The sequence below is a fragment of the Channa argus genome, chromosome 10 (assembly GCF_033026475.1).
Source record: "Channa argus isolate prfri chromosome 10, Channa argus male v1.0, whole genome shotgun sequence".
NCBI lineage: Eukaryota > Metazoa > Chordata > Actinopteri > Anabantiformes > Channidae > Channa > Channa argus.
This window is the reverse complement of record NC_090206.1, coordinates 19,133,629-19,151,591: the sequence shown is the minus strand read 5'-3', so window position 1 is coordinate 19,151,591 and position 17,963 is coordinate 19,133,629. Positions and strand designations below refer to the sequence as shown.

Sequence of the window (17,963 nt, the reverse complement as noted above, 5' to 3'; positions counted from 1 at the left end):
TATTTAAACTTTAGTATTCTTATTTGATTGAATACCTTCATATTATTATGGATTATTCAGTTTTATAAATTAAGCTATAAAACAGTACAAAATAATTAAATCCAGCTTAACCAGCCACAACATTAAAATGCTGTCAGGCGGTGATCACACCAATAAGGAAAGGGCAATTATTTTATGTTTAGGTATACTGAGCACATTTTAATTTGAAGACAAAACCAAATGTACAGTAAATGTGTGATATGCATGTAATTGTATTATCCAACACCTCTTTGTGTCACTAAGCTTCAAAATACTTACCAAATATATATTAATCAAGGTATTACGTTAGTTTTAAGGGTTTTTTTTTACTAAATGCTTGACATTCCAAGCAAACCGAGATGATTCCTTTTCTTACGCGTTTATATCCTCTCTCTATCGCCGCTTCTACACTGATTGCCATCCGAAATATTTGGCCCGTAGGGGGCCGCGAACCAACGTCAACAAAAAGCACGTGTCCGCCTCCGGCTTGCCGTACTTGGCTCCGCCATTGTTTGACAGGTCCCGTTGCTAACCAGAGGCTTTAGTGGATATCCACTTTGCACGAACACTTGGAGGAAAGTTACAAGTTTCGTATGGACTTCTACAAAGCCTCTTAGCGACACAAAGAGCAGGGAAGTAGGTGGACGTTGCGGCCAGGTACTTTTGTTGTTCGTTTTTGCTTTCTTCTTTGACTTCACCGGGGCTAACTTCCGTCAACTGTAGTTAGCGTTAGCTTCTCAAACAGTAGCGGTAGGTAACTCACAGGAAGTTTATAATGATGCACAATAACGTTATAGTGAAAGCTTACAGTTTATTGCGCGGGTTATCGCATAGAAAGCGCTTTGTTTAGTGTTATCTGGAGCTTTCTGTAGCCGCGAAATTGTTTTAATCCTATTTTGTTTACAGCATGTCTTAACAACTGTTATTCCGATGGCTGAGTTTGAGGTTCTAGTATTTAACCGAGCAATGCGACAACACTGCATTACAGCGTCATTTAAGCAGCTGCAGTGACAGTGCTTCTATTCAGGTAATAATTTCACTCACCTTGAACCATAAGTTAGTCATACTGGTGGATAGTCCTGACTTGGAGGTTTGCGTTTTAAATGTTGATTAGCTGATTTATTTATTTATTTATTTTACATTAGTTTGAAAACTTCAAATACTGTATATTTATATGTATATAGTGACATGGTTTAATTTAGCTAAGGAGTTTTGAATCTATAAAAAAAAAAGGGGAGCACTCTTTGGTTCTTACTCATGTGTGTTCATGTTTCTGTGCTGTACCCATCAGAATGAACTGAAACCTGTCTGCTACTTATTGTAACTGGTCTTGATGATGGACATGATGTGTGAGCATATGAGGATTTTACAGAACAGACTATAATAATAATATTTGGCATATGTTTGTCTTGGTAAATGAGCCCCGTTCTCTCTCTCTGTGGCGGATTGTCAACATTTGATTCATATTCTTATTTAATTTTGCCTTGTCTTTCACTTTCTTTTGTTATTTCTGTCTGTGCTGTTAGGCACTTTGTCTTAAGTGCTATGTTTAAAGTGCCATATGAATGAAGATGAGACAAACTGACTTAAATGATGAGTTGATTATGAGACTTGTTCTCGATTAGGATGATAAACTAATTCATTAGTCAACTAATGTTTCGCTGGGGTCAAGTACTAATTTGTTTGCTGTCTGCTTTTATTGCCCTTGGCCATCAGAGTTTGAGAAATGTGAGTTTGCTTTGTGTGCAGTGTGAGTAATATGGAAATAATACAGATTACTAGTGTTGTACTTATCTAAATGTTCAGAAGGCAGGTCTTCGGCGAGGGCACATAATTGAAGAGCTCGCCGCTTAAAATATGGAGAATCATCACGAAACACACCTCTGCAAATACATTCATTTTCAGAATGGTTCATGGCGGGGAGCATTCCTTTGGAGAGATTTCGAAGGATTACTCAGTCATTAATGTTAACCTAATGCTAGTGATGTACAGGGTGTTCTACAGGTCAGAAGATTTAAGTCTAATAATGAGCTAAAGCATGTCTTCACAGGCATAATCCTAAACCATGACTCCCCATTTTGCTTGGAGAGGCAGCAATGATAGCAAAGGTTAACCTTCCCATTGATTAAAAATGCAGGATGCCATTTGTTTTGGCCCTTTCTGTGTCCCTGTTGTCAGAAATACTACCAGAATATGGGCAGGAAAAATTATGTTGGTAGCATTCTCAGCATTTAATCAAGCCAGGTAATTTAAGTAAAAGCCGAATGGCACAGATTTCTATCTGCTGCAGAGCTGCTATTATTGGTGGCCTAATGTTTAATTTTATAATTTTGTTACTTTAATATATCTATTTTCTATATTGCTGTGTGGACTAGGGCTGTCACTTTCAAAAAGTCAGGCCACATAATGAATTCCTATTTGAGCTCCTTTGTGTTGGCATATAAATCAAGTGAAACTTTTGAAAAAGACCATGCCTTAGCCCCATGCACACTCAGTTCATATACTGTAAAATATCCAGTCCACTTAATGAGTAATTCTAATAGTTTACTGATAGGGGAAAAGGGCAATACCATACTTTATTCATTTTGGATTCAGAGGTCATTACAGTTTGAATATGTATTGTTTTATTATTTATTGTCTGAAAACCGCAGTCCAGGTGTAAGAAACCAGAGGTAATTTAATTTATGATCATTATACTATAGTTTTTTTTAAATCAAAATGAAGCTTGTGGTCATGCATACAATCACAGGTTTAGTCAAAAGATCCTGCCTTTGCCCCATTGTGCTGAGATGATTATATTGATTTGAGTGACTGAAAATTAAGTGCCAACTATTTTTGGTAGTCTTTTAACTTAGTATTTTTTGAGTGCAACTGCCAATCATATGCTCAAGAGCTATTTTCACTAGCAGTTATTTCCCTAATTATTCTGTAATATGACCTTTTTTTATTTAAAAAAAAAATTGAAAGTGTATAATTTCCAGAGGTCACCGCTGTCTTCAGTTTGCTTGTTTAACTAAAATTCAGAAATTAGCCTTTTGTTTTCATTTTGCATATTAAACAGAAGAGGGCAATTTTTACATTGGGCAGGCCAGATTCAGAAGATATCTGGCATTTAGTTTGAAAAAGTACTGAAATGATTTACCAATTATTAAAGATGTTGCACACACAATTTTTTGTGGACTTATAGACTAAGTGAAAATTGGCTGCCTTCATCTTCTCAAATGTATTTAATGATGAAAATATGAGGGCAGTTTCTCATATTGAGTGTAAGCTAATTATTGCCAAAACATTTTAGGTTATGAAATTGATTTAGTTCAGTGAGATTTTGGAATAAGGTATCTGAAAGAAGAGCCCCATTTCTAGTATATTTTAGCTTTTCCTGTTATCTGTTCATTATGAAAGGGTTTATAAGTTTATGTGCTTTATTCTACTTGGGCCAGATTTATTCAAGCAGTGTTGAGGACTGCAGTACCAAGATGTAATGGGGGTGTCAGTATTTGTCATGTCAGCAGGTTTTGGTTCATTAATCCGTTTGATTGATCCAGCATCCATGTGGTTCCATGACCTTGCTTTGCTCAAATAAGAACTGCACCTATGCCAGTGTTACCTGATCTACTTGTTCTTTGATCGATTTGTGCTTGACTGATTGAAAGCACAGCACAGCACAGGACAGAGACAAACGTCACACCAAAGCTATGGGAGCTGAGGGTATTCTACACACTTAACTGACAGGGGTATTATTACATTTGGTGTTGTGTTGTCTCTGTCTGATCAGCTGAAAAAATGATTGTCTAACTCTAAGCAGATTTTCGAGATAACTTGCAATATTATGAGAAGATTAGAGTCTTCTAATCGATTGCCTGAATTTATTTGATGATTAAAAGACATAACTCTGCCCAGCAGTTGCTTAAGTTATCATGGGCTAAAACAAAATAAGGCCTCAGAAGTTTACATCCACATTGGTTCTGAAAACAACACCCCAAAACCAAACCGACAGTAAAGACAAAACAAACCTACACTGTTGGATTTGTAAACCTACCTTTTCCGTTGTGTCTCCAAAATATGTGGATAAATCATCCATCCAGAAGTTGATTGTCTTCCTAACTGTTTGCCAGTTAAGCTTTCTGGAATGGTCAGTCTTAATATGTGAATGAAGCTTTTTTAATCTCATTTTTTGGTATGATGCCCTTCATGCTACTTTATACATCCTATGGAGTTTACAGTGTACATTGTTGAGTCATATGAATTACCCATTAATGTATTAATCATCTTTAATGAGATAAACTAAATATAGGCCACCTGCCTAGCAGCTATCAACTTATCAACTCCATTGTGTGATCATCATGTGACTGACAATGTCGGTCATTTTTCTCTTTTTGAGATCACAAGCCTTCTTAGATTTATATTTAGTGATTATTTATGATTGCTTGTTCTTCATGGCGCATAGTAAGGAGCAAACAAATGTGATTTGTCCCCTTTTTGTGAACCGAGCACCTTGATAATTATTAGTTTGAATTGGAAGGTTTTCTTTTTATTGGAAAATTGCAATATGTTACATTATGGATTTCTTTATTATCTCTTCAGTTATCAGAGGCCTTTCAGCCTCCATTTAAAAGCATTTTTTTTAAAGATTCATGATATGATTTTTTTTTTTTCACCGAAGATGCATTTGCCAGCACTACATTGCAGTCTTTTCAGTTCAGAATTTTGGACGTTAGTTAAGGTGACCCCCACTACCTGGAAACCTGCTTGTGGTGGGCTTCAGTGTATGCAGGAAGTACATGAGCTGAAAATCAATGGTTTAATGTAGGTGTTAAATGCAGCTTTCTTGCAAAGTAAGTAATCGCTGGTTTTGACACTAAGAAAGTATTGACCCATCACATGCATGGAATAGGTCATACACATGGGTGCTTATGTCCTAGTCTCTGATTTATGTTTTGCTGAATGGTAAATATTTATGTCTCTAAGGCCCAAGCAGTGGAGTTATTGATGATTTATTTAAAATACGCTTCCTCTATGTGACCCATCTTTGTGGACACAAGGCAAAATCTGTCTGTTATTTCCTTTTGCATAGCTAATTAAGTTTATTAAAATTCATTACCATAATAGTGCACCCACTCAATATAGTCAATATTTTTTATGACTTGACATTGCTGTGAGTAGTAGGCAGTCCTTCTGCTGAGTAGCTGAAAGCTTGTTCAAGAATATTATTGTGGTATTCATGTTTAGATGCACATATAAACCAGATGTGATATAAATCAAATGTGATTTGATTAAATATACCACTTTGTGTTTAGCATAAAATTACTTTTACAGCAGCTGTCAATCATATTTAACCAAACCTCTTCAGCGTGCTGCTGTTGTTTTCAAAAATACGGTGGAAAGTAACCTCGGTATTTTTGTCATGTTGTAGAAGAAGAGAGGCTGCCACAATCTTATCCAAACCTCCCTGGTATAACAGAATCTTTAACTAAATTTAAAGTGCAACTAGTCTTGCAGCTAATTAGCTGTCTGCATATGTTTCACTGCATTGTATTTCTGAATCCACAATTTTGACTGTTACAATCATGTGTTGTAGGTTGTTACAACACATGATTGTTGTACATTGGAAGTGCATGCTATCTCACACCTAATCAAATGATCATGCTGTTGCATTGATGAACGACATTGCCACACATATGACTTTGCAGATAATTTATTTATTTTTGTCATGTAATCTATAAATTTTTTTTTTTTCAATTAATCGATGAATCCATAGATTATTTTCCCATCCGTTGTTATTCACTGGGTCGCCCGCGGGACAAAGACAAAATCACCGGAATTTTTTCACAATTGCACCAGTCTATCCCAAACAAAACTAGATGTTAAAAAACAGAAAACCTCACAATTCCAATGACATAAACCAATTGAAGATTAAGATTAAGGACCACAGCAACAGCAATATTTTAAAATGTAAAGGGGCACGAATCCTCAGGTGCTTTACACCAATCTCTCTGTACGAATCCAATTCAAGAGAGGGCATTCAAGAGAAAAAGCTTTCAAAATTCGATTTTCACTGCTCATTCATGGGAGAAATGCATACTTTTCTTTGTTTCCCTGGTTGTTTTGGCTGTATATAAAAAGTAAACACCTCGACGACCACCGCTTTGAAACCGGGCAGCATTCTGGATCAAAACAAGCCCACATCTAAGCTTTTTTTCGACAAGGAGTGGGCCTTCAGTGAGCCTGTAAACCAGGTAAAGCCCCCTCTTTGGTGCTCTCTTTGGTGACGTTGTAGCCAATGAAATAATGGTTTTAGGGATGTATAGTCTGCAGGCACTCTGTAAATGGGAGTTGTGCCTATTTCACTGTGCATATCGGGCAGCACACTCACGCACTGATTCCAGACACAGCCATCTTACTTACCATTTGCTAAATGTCGACGCACATTATGCTAGTCAACACATTTACATAATCGAGTACGTTAACGCGTCACTCCACCCCTATTGCAGATATATGGCCTTTGTGTGGAATCTACAGTATGAGCAGAACAGAAGTTCAGTTTTTGTAACAAGTACCCAGGACTAATTTGGAACAGATTTTCTTGCCGGGATCCTCTGTTACTATTAACTCCGGAATCCTTTCCCAGACACCTCTCACCTAAACTGCATAAAGTTTTACGGCCCCACATAAAGCATTGTGCTTTACACATGTAAATATGCTTTACCATGTAAAAAAATATTTTCCTTACAGGATGAGCTATATCAAGTGAGGCAAATATATATACGGCCCAATATGAAAAAACAAAATACAGTTTCTGCAGCCGCCTGCAAGGGTGGAGCTCAGCCAAGTGTCCCTGACTGAAGGCAGAGGGAGGGTAGAAAGTTCCGGTAAGGTCAGACTTACTTAATCCAACAGTCTTGCAGTAGATTGTCCGTCATGAAGGTGATAATGTTCAGTTTGTGTTTAAACTAATAAACCCAATAGAGGAGTTGATTCAGTTTTGGAGGCTGTTCTTTTGCTGCTGTTGAACTGTAGATTGGAGATTTAACTGGAACTGGAGATTTTGTCATTTAGACAGACTCACTGATTCACTGATATACTAAATGGAGTAGACTATACTACTCCTATAACCATTTGTTCTGCTCTTTCTTACAAAGGTCTGCAGATGTAGATACAGAAACCAATTAGTTTCAGATAATACACACAGTGCATTCAGATAGTTTTCAGACCCCTTTTACTTTTTTCAATTTTGTTATGTTGTAGCCTGATGCTACAGTTGTTTAAATTAAATATTTGTTTTGTAAGTCAGTACCCCAATAATCAGAATTTTAGAAACTTCTGTGAATTGATTACAATGTTTGTCTGTGTCCCTAAACTCTGCTCAGCCGCAAGTTCTTCCTCATCTTACGTCCTTGGTGAGACATTCAATGATTATGCTGATTATGTTTTACACTTTCTTCTGGCGAAAAGTTTTATTTCTCTTTATGACGGTATTCACTGTTAGTACAAGTAGTTTTTATGTTTTCATACAATTATAACAACATACATACAATATATATTATAAGTCTGTCAGTAAAAAAGTAAAATCCGATTACTGAAATGTTAATTTAATATTGCTTGATTCCTCACCGCCTTGGTCAATCTATTCTTTTAATGATCTGCTTATTAATAGGTTGTATTTTTCTGCTCCAGTTTAATTTATTTGTTTATTAATAATATTTGTTTTGTTGCATTCTGCATAAAATTATGCCAGCATTATCTTATTTCATCTAGACTCTCTTGCCTGAGGCCATTTTACTAAACTTAGCACAGTTAATTTTGAGAATGTTTCCCATGTTCTCAACTGAATTGTTTGTCCCACTCGAGGAAAGGAGACATTTCTTATTCTGAGATATTTTATTGACCCTTAAGGGAAAATAGGAGCAGGATAAGAAGAGGTAGACAATGCGTGGGTGGCATCTTTGATTGAATCAATAAACTTGTGTGTAGTTTTTAAACATACTGTGCATATTGGCACATTGGCAGCAGTGAACAAATTGCTGCTTGGTGAAATGGAGAAGATGCTACATTTAAAACATTTAAAAACGAGATTTGAGACTTATTAGATACTATGTTTTTAAACATTGTGATCGAAATTTAAAAAGAGAGATCTCTTCTTGATTTCCTTTCTTTTCTTTCTTTTTTTTTATGTGAGGATACATGCGGACATGCGGAAGTTGTTGTGACTTTGCATTTTTTTTTATTTTAAATATTTAAATCAAACTGGTGCTACAAAAGGGGGGACAAAATAGGAATAAAGTAACAAAGCACAAATATTTTGCAGTCATATCATATTGTTATTAAAATATTAATTATATATTAAATGTATTGTATTGAAAACCTATATCATATATGAAATGTTATCAAGAGAAAAGAATATCCTCCTGTCCTGACCATGAAACTATTACCTGATCAGTCTGCAAATCACTGACATGAAAACCTGAATCCACTGACCCCAACCGGTCAAGGCCGATGGCCGCCCCACGTGAGTCTGATATTCTGCTGGAGGTTTCTTCCATTAAAGGGGAGTGTTTCCTCTCCACTGTTGCCTAGGACTTGCTCAAGGGGGATTTACATGGGTTTCCTCTACATATCGGTATAGCCTTGACTTTATGATGACCATGTGGTGAAATGGCGCTATATAAATAAAGTAAATTCAATAACGCATAAAACAAATAAAAATAAAATACTGATACTGTGTCACAGATCTCAGATAAGCATGTAAGAGGCGACTGTGGCGCAAGAAGGTAGAGCGGTTGTCCACCAATCTAGCAGTTGTTGGTTCAATCCCCGGTCACATGTGGAAGAGTCCTTGAGCAAGACACTGAATCCCAACTGTGTCGAGTAGTCATGCTATGGAGAAGATGCTATATAAGTGCAGACCATAAGGTGAATTTGTTTCTACTGGGTCAGGAATCCTTGCAAACTTCAAATGCAGGTGTTGGCTAACCAAAGCAATGTGAAGGCAATGTGCACATGCATTGTATCACTAATTTGAAAAATGTCTCCTTTTTATAAACACGAAATGGATTAGTCCTCGCAAAGTCTCCGAATAATTTAGTTTCCTGCTGCCACTTCTCATTCTTAAAATAAAAGAATTAAATAACTGAGTAAAAAGGGGAAATGTATATATGTATGTATTTTTTTTGTATAGTGTTGAAAGGTAGCGAAAGCCAGAGTGAAACTTCCTTTGTTTTGAAATGTTCTTTTAATGCTTTTCTGTAACAAAATGAATCCAACGTAACATGCCTGCCTATTTACTGTCAGGTTATTTCCCATTTATAATTTTATGTGTTTTACAAGGGTAGTAAAAAATGGAAAGTCAATGTGCAGATGAAGATAGCACAGTAACCTAACTATAGTCACCTACCTCGTAAAAATCTTACGTTACCTTCTGCTCCATGTCTCTGAAATGACTGTTTGAAATTACTGTAAATCTATTTCCTAAGTTTAAGCATCAACTACCTTCCAATATAAAAATAACTTAGCTTAAATGACAGTATGGGAGCATATGCTGCACACTTCCCAGGAGGCTTTAAGAAAATAGAGCAGTGGACTCACTCATTCACCAAGTGCCACGTGGGATGTGCTGCAGGCCTATGTACATAACACAGAAGATGAATGAAGATTTCATAATGCCCTTGCAGTATAGACCCAGGATAGATATCAGTGCAATCCATTGATTTTACTGTCAGGCCACAGCTCAGGACTAGATGCTCATCTAATCCTAAACACTGACCTGCAATTTACAGCCTATTTAAAACCAAGGTAGAATGAATTGCTGTTGGAATTTGTCTAACTACCTCACTACAATCTCTTTCTTCGCTCCCGGTGGTCAGTCATTTAGGCTATGTGACTTTAGGGTAAATCTCCTAATCAGATCTCAATGGATGTTGATCATATGTGAAGTCTCTGAAAGGTGTGAAGTAGATTAATTTCATACCCCAATAAGTCTGGAAGCTGCACTGACATTGACAAGCAGAGGGGTGGATGATACGTTCATGGTAATCCAGCAAAGGAGATGCTGTGTGCTATGTTCATCACCTTTTAAAAATGATAATTTTTCAAAAATGCAAGACTTTTGAAATTTATGAGCTGAGGGATGTGAGTTGAGCTGTAATCTTTGTTTTGCACTAATTAGCTGATCATCTGAGGATGACCTCGGAGCTTCAAGCGTTTTGGGCAGGGCAGTGACTTTCAAAAATGCCATATTTTTCATAAGGATGAAAGCCACACTTTTAATCAAGCAGTGCCGATGATGGGTTCTAATTGTAGTGACTGAACTAAATCTTCTGTTGTACTTATGAGCTGTAAGGACTTTAATTATAGCAAAAAGTGGTCACAACATCATTACATAGTTTACCCTTGGTTATCGTGTCCTGTATGAATGACATCTGCATATTTTAAGATAATAGATTACCTAGGCTGTTAGCTTCTGCCAGTTTTACTTTTCTTGTTTTATCTGAGAAGTTTGTCATTGTAAATTACATTTTTGTTGTAAAACATATTGGCTTACCATCTGTAGCAGGCTGTCAATACTATTCAGTGCGGTGTATTTGTTTATGTGATTGCTCTGAAAGCTGTTAAACACTAAAGCTTCTAAAGACCGTACAAGTGAAGCCTTATCTTACCCTGGTACATGTTGTAGAGTTGGGCTCGATCTTGTTACTATGACTTGATGAAAGATACTGACTGATTAGCTGCCAAGACATTTGAAATGACTTTAGCTCTAAAGCCAGGATACAATTCTGACAGGGTTGTGTGTCTGAAGCAGCCAGACATCTGGATTAATGTGTGAAAGGATTTGACTGGTTTTCCTCCCTGAGAGCTAGTGCTTTTTTTTAAAAACATTTTTGGCAGGGCAAGTAGCATTGACAAAGTTTTAATTCTCCCAGAAATATAATTATCAGCAGAATAAGTTAAAGAGACAAATTATTCATAATTATTATCTATTTATTAAATAAATATTCTAAGTGATTGCTAAATATGTGTGTGTGTGTGTGTGTGTGTGTATATATATATATATATATATATATATATATATATATATATATATATATATATATATATATATATATATATATATATATATATATATAGTGAGGGCCGTCTGTCTGGAGGTGGAGACAATCATGTCTCTCCTCTCTCCCATGTTTATTTTATTTGCTTTTTAAATGGCGACGTTATTCCTTACACTCTGTTTTTAACTCGACCTGACATTCATGACTGATTAACACAATTCAGTTTTTTGTGTTTTTGTTACGATACATATTTGTTTTACTTTGCCTTCACCCTGCATCCTCGTCCCTTTTTTGTCATGGCCGTGAAGCCCAAGTGGGACAATGTCATTTTCATATTAAAATAATTTATAAGCAAAGTGTTTACATACACGATACATACTGGAATGAAAACCCTGTAGTTTTAACAGCCACGACTGTTTTCAGCATTCAGTACTGTAATGAGACCTAATGAGGGACTGCATTTATCTGCTTTCCCAGGATACTGATGGCTGGGTGCTATTGGCTGTCATTTAAGGCAGTGACTGGGTGTTTTTTGTTAACCATTTGTAGCTTTTAAATAATTAATGGACTTTTTTTGAAAGTGTATTATTATCATGTCTTCTATATCGAACAGTACAGGCTTGGGCATTAATCGGAAGTACCTTATATCAGTTAGACATACATGTAACTGGTACTGTATTTAGTCTTTGGTTACAATGTCGTCTATATAAGTTAATGTCTTGGTGATAGTAGTAGAAATTTGCATTTTCTGTCATATACAGAATTTACCTTAGATGTATCTGTATTTGTTTTAAAGTGTTTGTTGCTAATTAGCAGACTGAAAAGTTTAATGATACACTGTTAAAGTGTCCATAAAAGAGATTAAGTCACCGCTGCTTAAGAACCATGAGAAAAGAATGTGGTCCATAAGAAGGTTTGAAAGGACTGTGGTGAAGAGGGGATACCTCTCCTGAGTTAACGTAATAAAATGCATTAGAATCTGTGCTTCATTCGCTAAAAGAGGCACCAGAAGTGTGTGGAGTTCTTTGGGGCTCTCCACTGATAAGGATGGAAATGACGGCTAAATTCACTTTGTGCTTGTAGTTTTTTTTTCTTTGTTATATGTAAGTATTGTATCTGACCTCCAGATTTGTGTGAACTACCACTTGTTACGGTGGCCGTAGTTAAACCGAGAGGCGACCGACAGCTGTTGGTTTGAGAATCGAATGGGAAGAGAGAATGACACAGACAATTACAGGGCTGGATTCAGCCTGGCCTGACCTCCTGATCAATGCACTCCTATTTAGAACTGGCAGGCTAGAGACTAGCTCTCTTTTTCCAGACTAATAAAGACGGCATTCAGAGCAGCTTCTGGGCTGGACTGCCAGTATTTTTAATGCCACCATCGATTCTCATTACAGTTGGTGGTTTATTTGCTAGTGTGAGTTGGATGTTAAAGAAGTTGTGGGATGGACATGCATGTAGTCACACATTTGGCAAGAGGCAGAGTCTTATCATGACCCTGGTCAAAGCTGAGATGGTTTATGTTGACCGACTCCTAATATTGTGTGCAAAATTCGTCATTGTGCTGTGGTTGAGTACATCCCAAACAACAGTGGAAGCAGGAACCCTGGGAAGGTGAGATTTACAAAAATCCTCAGTTGCTTTGTTCCAGACTACAGAATTGTTGTTTTTAGTCCACATAATAAGCCAAGTCTGTTGGCATGTGATGTACAGTGCCACTGCACATGGGACATAAGATGTACAAAGGTTTTGGTGCTCCACAGGATGCTGAGGTTGGCTCTGAAGGCTACAAGTTTAACAACTTTCTTTTTGGCCGCTACCTTTAGGGGTCGCAACACCAGATCATCTGTTTCCATGTCAAAAACTAAGAAAGAATGTGTGGAATAATAAATTGTCCCTTTTGCTCTGCTGCAAGTGTGATCCCTTTTTTAAACTGTCAATCATGAATCTTACAGCTAAGTGTGCAGTGCTAAATTTTCGCCAATAACAATATGATCTCCAAATTTTCTTAAGTCTCCAAGTCAATATTTTTTTCTCATTTGTCTAAAAATGTCAACTCATGTGTTAGCTGAATTTATTGTTTAGGTTTATAAGAAACAAGTAAACTGCTAATGTAAACCTCAAGTCAGGGTAAATGACAAAAGTGAATCCAAATGGCAGTGGAGTCTGTTTAAGCTACATCTTTATCCAATGAGAGTTAAAAATGGCACACAAGATTAGTTTCTGTCACCTCAAAATTCACATCTCTTTGTGTCCCTTTGTCAATAAAATATTAATTCTGAGCAATCTATTTGATAGAATTTGAATCTGAATAAGCAGTGTTTCAATTTGTCCAAGTCAAATCTTCATTATTCAAAAAGGAATTCATTGTGATACAGCAATAAGAAAGAAAAGCATAAACGTTCATGTAATAAATCCTACAATATTTTTAGCACCCTACAGGGCCAACTTTATACAGCTGTCTTTCACAACAAAATGTTCTGGATCTGGTACCTCTAATGCAGCATTCAGTGCTGAATTAGGGGCATTTACCTCGGCAAACAATGAAATGGAAAACAATGCCAGGCGGTTGTTTGGTCATTTTATCACAGGGTGTGGGTAAATAAGATTAAAATACAAATTAAGAAGCCTGCGATAAAGGCTTCAAACTCAAAAATAGTGGTTTAGGTCTTTGTATTATTCTGATTGCATTAAAGTTTCACCTCTGTCTCAGCAAATGATTGTATTGCCGGTACAACACTATGGTCCATGCTAAAGGATAATCTAACTGATATGTGTACTTGTAGGACTCTGAATGGCCAACACAATGTTTTGCTTAATAGCCTAATATTGTGCTATGGGACAAAATGATCCAGAATCAACTGCTGCTGGAGTATGATGATATGAATGAGGTAAAACAAATTTTTGTGTTGTGTTTTGCAGGCTTTAAGATCAACCCCAACTATGGCAACATGATCTCGCGCAGTGATCTCGTCTTTGAGAAAGGCCGCTCTATGACGTCAACATCACAGGTATGATCTGCAAGATGCATGCTGATCAAACACAGTCATTTATTGCTGTGTATTTTTCTTTGACTCTTTTATGGGCATGTATAAGTATGATGTTACCGCTTTTTCGGGTAAATGTAACAATTCACCAATTAACAACCCAAATCTCTTTATCATCTTTCCTTTTTTCTAATTTTTACAAGTTTTAATGAGTAATTATTCTAGTTTTTAAATCTAACACCTGTCTGAAGAAGTGTTAATTAACCTGTAACTTCATTTTCTTTTGAGGTTTTCTTATTACGGATAGTATGCTACTCTTAAAAATGGTAGATTTTAATTGACATTAACCAAGAAAATCTATATGATCAGCTGACACTTACAGATTATCTTTATGGTTTATAAAAAAAACATTGAGGTGGTGCAATCAAAATCTCCTTTGAGCTAAACATAATCAGTGTAAAACAGAGCTTAAAGGATTTTATCTACTGTTCTTTACTGTCCCTAAGGCTCAGGTGATACTTGGCTCTTAAGCTTGTAATACTGAAATCTGCCTTCAGATTCAGCAGCACATAACAGCAGTGGTCTGCACTAATTGCCTTTTGCCTTAAAACTACTAATTACTGGAGATGTGTGGTGCATGTCAAATAATATTGTTTAACGATATTCTATGCCTGCATTTGGGGACATGCACAAATTTGAGCCCTGCTTATTAGAATAAAGCCCAGTGTATTTTTCTATCTATGGCAACAATTTCCTTTCTATTTTAGTTTAGGGCCTAACACTATGTCACCATTACATTGTTCAATTTTATTTATTTATTTTTGTACCTAATTTTAAAAAAAATGTCAATATTAGCATCAACACTGACACCAGGAAGCTGGTTGGCTTCTACCTTCAAATCACTACTGTAGCCCCCTTCACCTCCTCCATCCACCTCTCTTACTGCTGATGACTTTGAAGCATCTTTGCTAATAAGGTTGCAGCCATCAGCTCCCGGTGTCACTAGATGGAAACATCCTGCTAACTTCATCTAACAGTGCATCACTTACTTTTTTCTTTCCACTCTGAGTGAGGATGATGCATCCACCCTCCTACCACCTGTTCTCTGGATCCCATCCCCTCCTTTCCTTGTCCTTCCAATAGCACCCACACTTTTTCGAGACATTACACAAGTCATTAATACATCTCTCACAATAGGCACCTTCTCCATTACATTAAAGCAGGCCTACATTACCCCACTAATTAAGAAGCTTACTCTCGACTCCTTCCTTGTGGAAATTACCGACCCGTCTCTATTCTTCCCGTTCTGGCCAAGACTGTTGAACAAGCAATCTTCAATCAACTCTAGAAATTTCCTTTCTCAGAACAACCTGCTTCAAGAGTCTGGCTTTAAGAGTGGTCATACCACAAAAACAACACTTCTAAGGGTTTCAGAATGTCAGAGGGCCGCAAAAAGTAAATCTTCTCAATCTATCTGTTGCCTTTGACACTGTGAACCACCAGAGCTTCCTGTCTGTACTCTCTGACTTGGTATCTCCTGTACAGGCCTTGCTCAGGTCTTGCTTATTTGGAAGAACCTTCAAGATATCTCGGCAGGGGCAAGTTTCTAACTCTCACGGACTCTCCACCAGTGTGCTGCAGGGCTCCGTTCTTGCTGCAATAGCACTGGTCACATTTTTTGTTGACTACTGCAGTGCCCTGCTGACTGGGCTACCAGCATGTACAATCAAACCCCTCCAGATGATCCAAAATGCAGTAGCACTTCTTATTTTTGATTAGCCAAAAATGACACAAATCACACCACTTTTCTCTGCACTGGCTGTCAGTAGCTGCCCACATCAGGTTCAAAACTCTGACTCTTGCCTTTAGAGTGGTCGACACCTGCCTACCTGAACTCCCTCATCCAGATCTACAGTCCTTCCTGCCCACTGCACTCTTCCATCCTTTCAAATAATATAGACACATTTTGCAATTCTTATGCATTGTATTAGAGTCTTCATTGTTTCAAGTCATAGTTAAATATCATATCTTCTCCTTTTCCCAAGTGCTCCTGTGGATCACATTTATTTCCATTTCCATTAATTTCCTTTTCTTATGCTCTTCAATGGGCAACAATAGTCTGCCTCAACTTCCTGTAATTGTCAGAACTTCCAAACCATGCAAAAAGTATTTTTACACTAGACACACACAAAACCATAAACATAACCATAATTATTTGATCTGGACTGAGACCATCTTTTTGGGTCTGACTAAATTCTGGTTAATTGTATTGGATCCTGGTTCAAGGTAACCTACTGTTTAGATAAAACTGAAAAGTCAGGACCAAATAAAATAGGTGTGAATACCTCTTTTATATGTGATCACTGGCAACTTCATTAGGTACACTAGTACCGTCTAATGTAGTGCCACCCTATTTAAAATGAATCAGAGGGCCAAAATATTAGATCCAACTCTTGATAAAATGGACTCCTGTATGACTGCACCATCCACTATGACCTCAAAAATATCACACAGTAGAGTTATTATCTTTGTGAGAGTTTCAACTTCAAAACTATAATTTTGTAACTCTAACCGTAACCTGAAATTTAACCTTGTAAAAGTAGAATTCATCGCAGAGTTGCTGTATTTGATTGCATTAGATTTCATAGGTACACCTAAAGAAGTGGCCAGCAAGTGTGTATATATTTAGGAATAAAATGAGGGACAAAAATTGTACTTAGTTTTAGTGTCTTTATGGCTTATAATACGCTGTAATTATATTATTTTGTTTATTTATATTATTTCCTGTTATGCTCTTAGCCATAACATAAAAATGACCAAACAGAAAAAAAGCTCCACTTTCTCTCTCTCTGTTGGGCTGTGGGTCACTCATGTCTTCCGTGTCCAGACAGGAAATATATTTTTTTTCCTGTGGGCTTTTCATCCAAGTTATAGACTGCAGTTCTCTCCAGAAGAACTCACTGTACCTTTACCACAACTCCAAAATGATTTATGTCACCACATGTAAGGATATTATGATCCTGCACTTCAATAATAGCTGGTTGCTGATTAAGTCCTCATTCTAATTTTACACTACTAGATTTCCATGTGATACTCAGTAGACCAATGTAATGTCCTAGTTTAATACCCCATGTGGAAGCAAATGGGTCGAAGCTCCAGTTTTTAACTGGGCACATAAGAATGTCCACCATTGGAGCTTTTGGGAAAAACTTTCAAGGTGAAAAGTTTCATCAGAGCACAGATTGTCTTTCTGCTTTCTGCTGAGTTTTGCATCACAGAATCATTTTGTCACTGCAAGATATTTTTGAGTTGCTGGTCATGTTGTCTCTAAAAACACCCACTTTAGCCAGCTGTAAGATGTGATAAGAGTCTTTCCTTTTCACTTTCATCTAAACCATATTCAAAATGCATATGCCATTGTCTTGACTTTAGCTTAGAGCAGCTCAACTCACCACAGCAACTTGAATATGCACACACGCACACACGATACACGCACATCAACACATGCTGTACACACACACACACCAGTACCAAAGATTCTTGCCAGAGGAATGTTCGTCAACCTCTTACCGGTTATTACTAACAACAGCCATTTGACATTTGAGAGTAACCCAGATACTACTGTCTTTCTGAAATGGAGAGGATATTACCTGTTATTCAGTTACTAGTGCAGACATTTTTCAAGCTGGGACAAATTGCTGTCAATTCTTAATTCAACATACCGATGGAGCCATTTTCTGTCAAGTGCTTTGTGCCTTTTTCTACCGCAATTTTGTGTTTCCAAGTCTACGCATGAATATACCGCTTTTAAGTGGATGAATGCATGTATTAAGGTGTGTAAGGGGTTTAACAGTTAAAGATCGTTGCTATTTAATCTTACTTTTCTGCATTTAATTGAAGTGTTAAAGTGCAG

General features: G+C 37.0%; 1 protein-coding gene across 7 annotated transcripts in view; it reads left to right on the top strand.

Moving 5' to 3' along the window:
* Positions 1 to 517: 517 nt before the first annotated feature.
* Positions 518 to 17,963, top strand: part of enox2 (ecto-NOX disulfide-thiol exchanger 2) — a 152,524-nt gene continuing 135,078 nt past the window's right edge. For all 7 annotated transcript variants that reach the window (XM_067518684.1, XM_067518687.1, XM_067518683.1 and 4 more), the window contains exons 1-2: positions 518 to 675; positions 13,986 to 14,074. The gene's annotated coding sequence lies outside the window, so the exon portion shown is untranslated. The remainder of the gene's footprint in view (positions 676 to 13,985; positions 14,075 to 17,963) is intronic.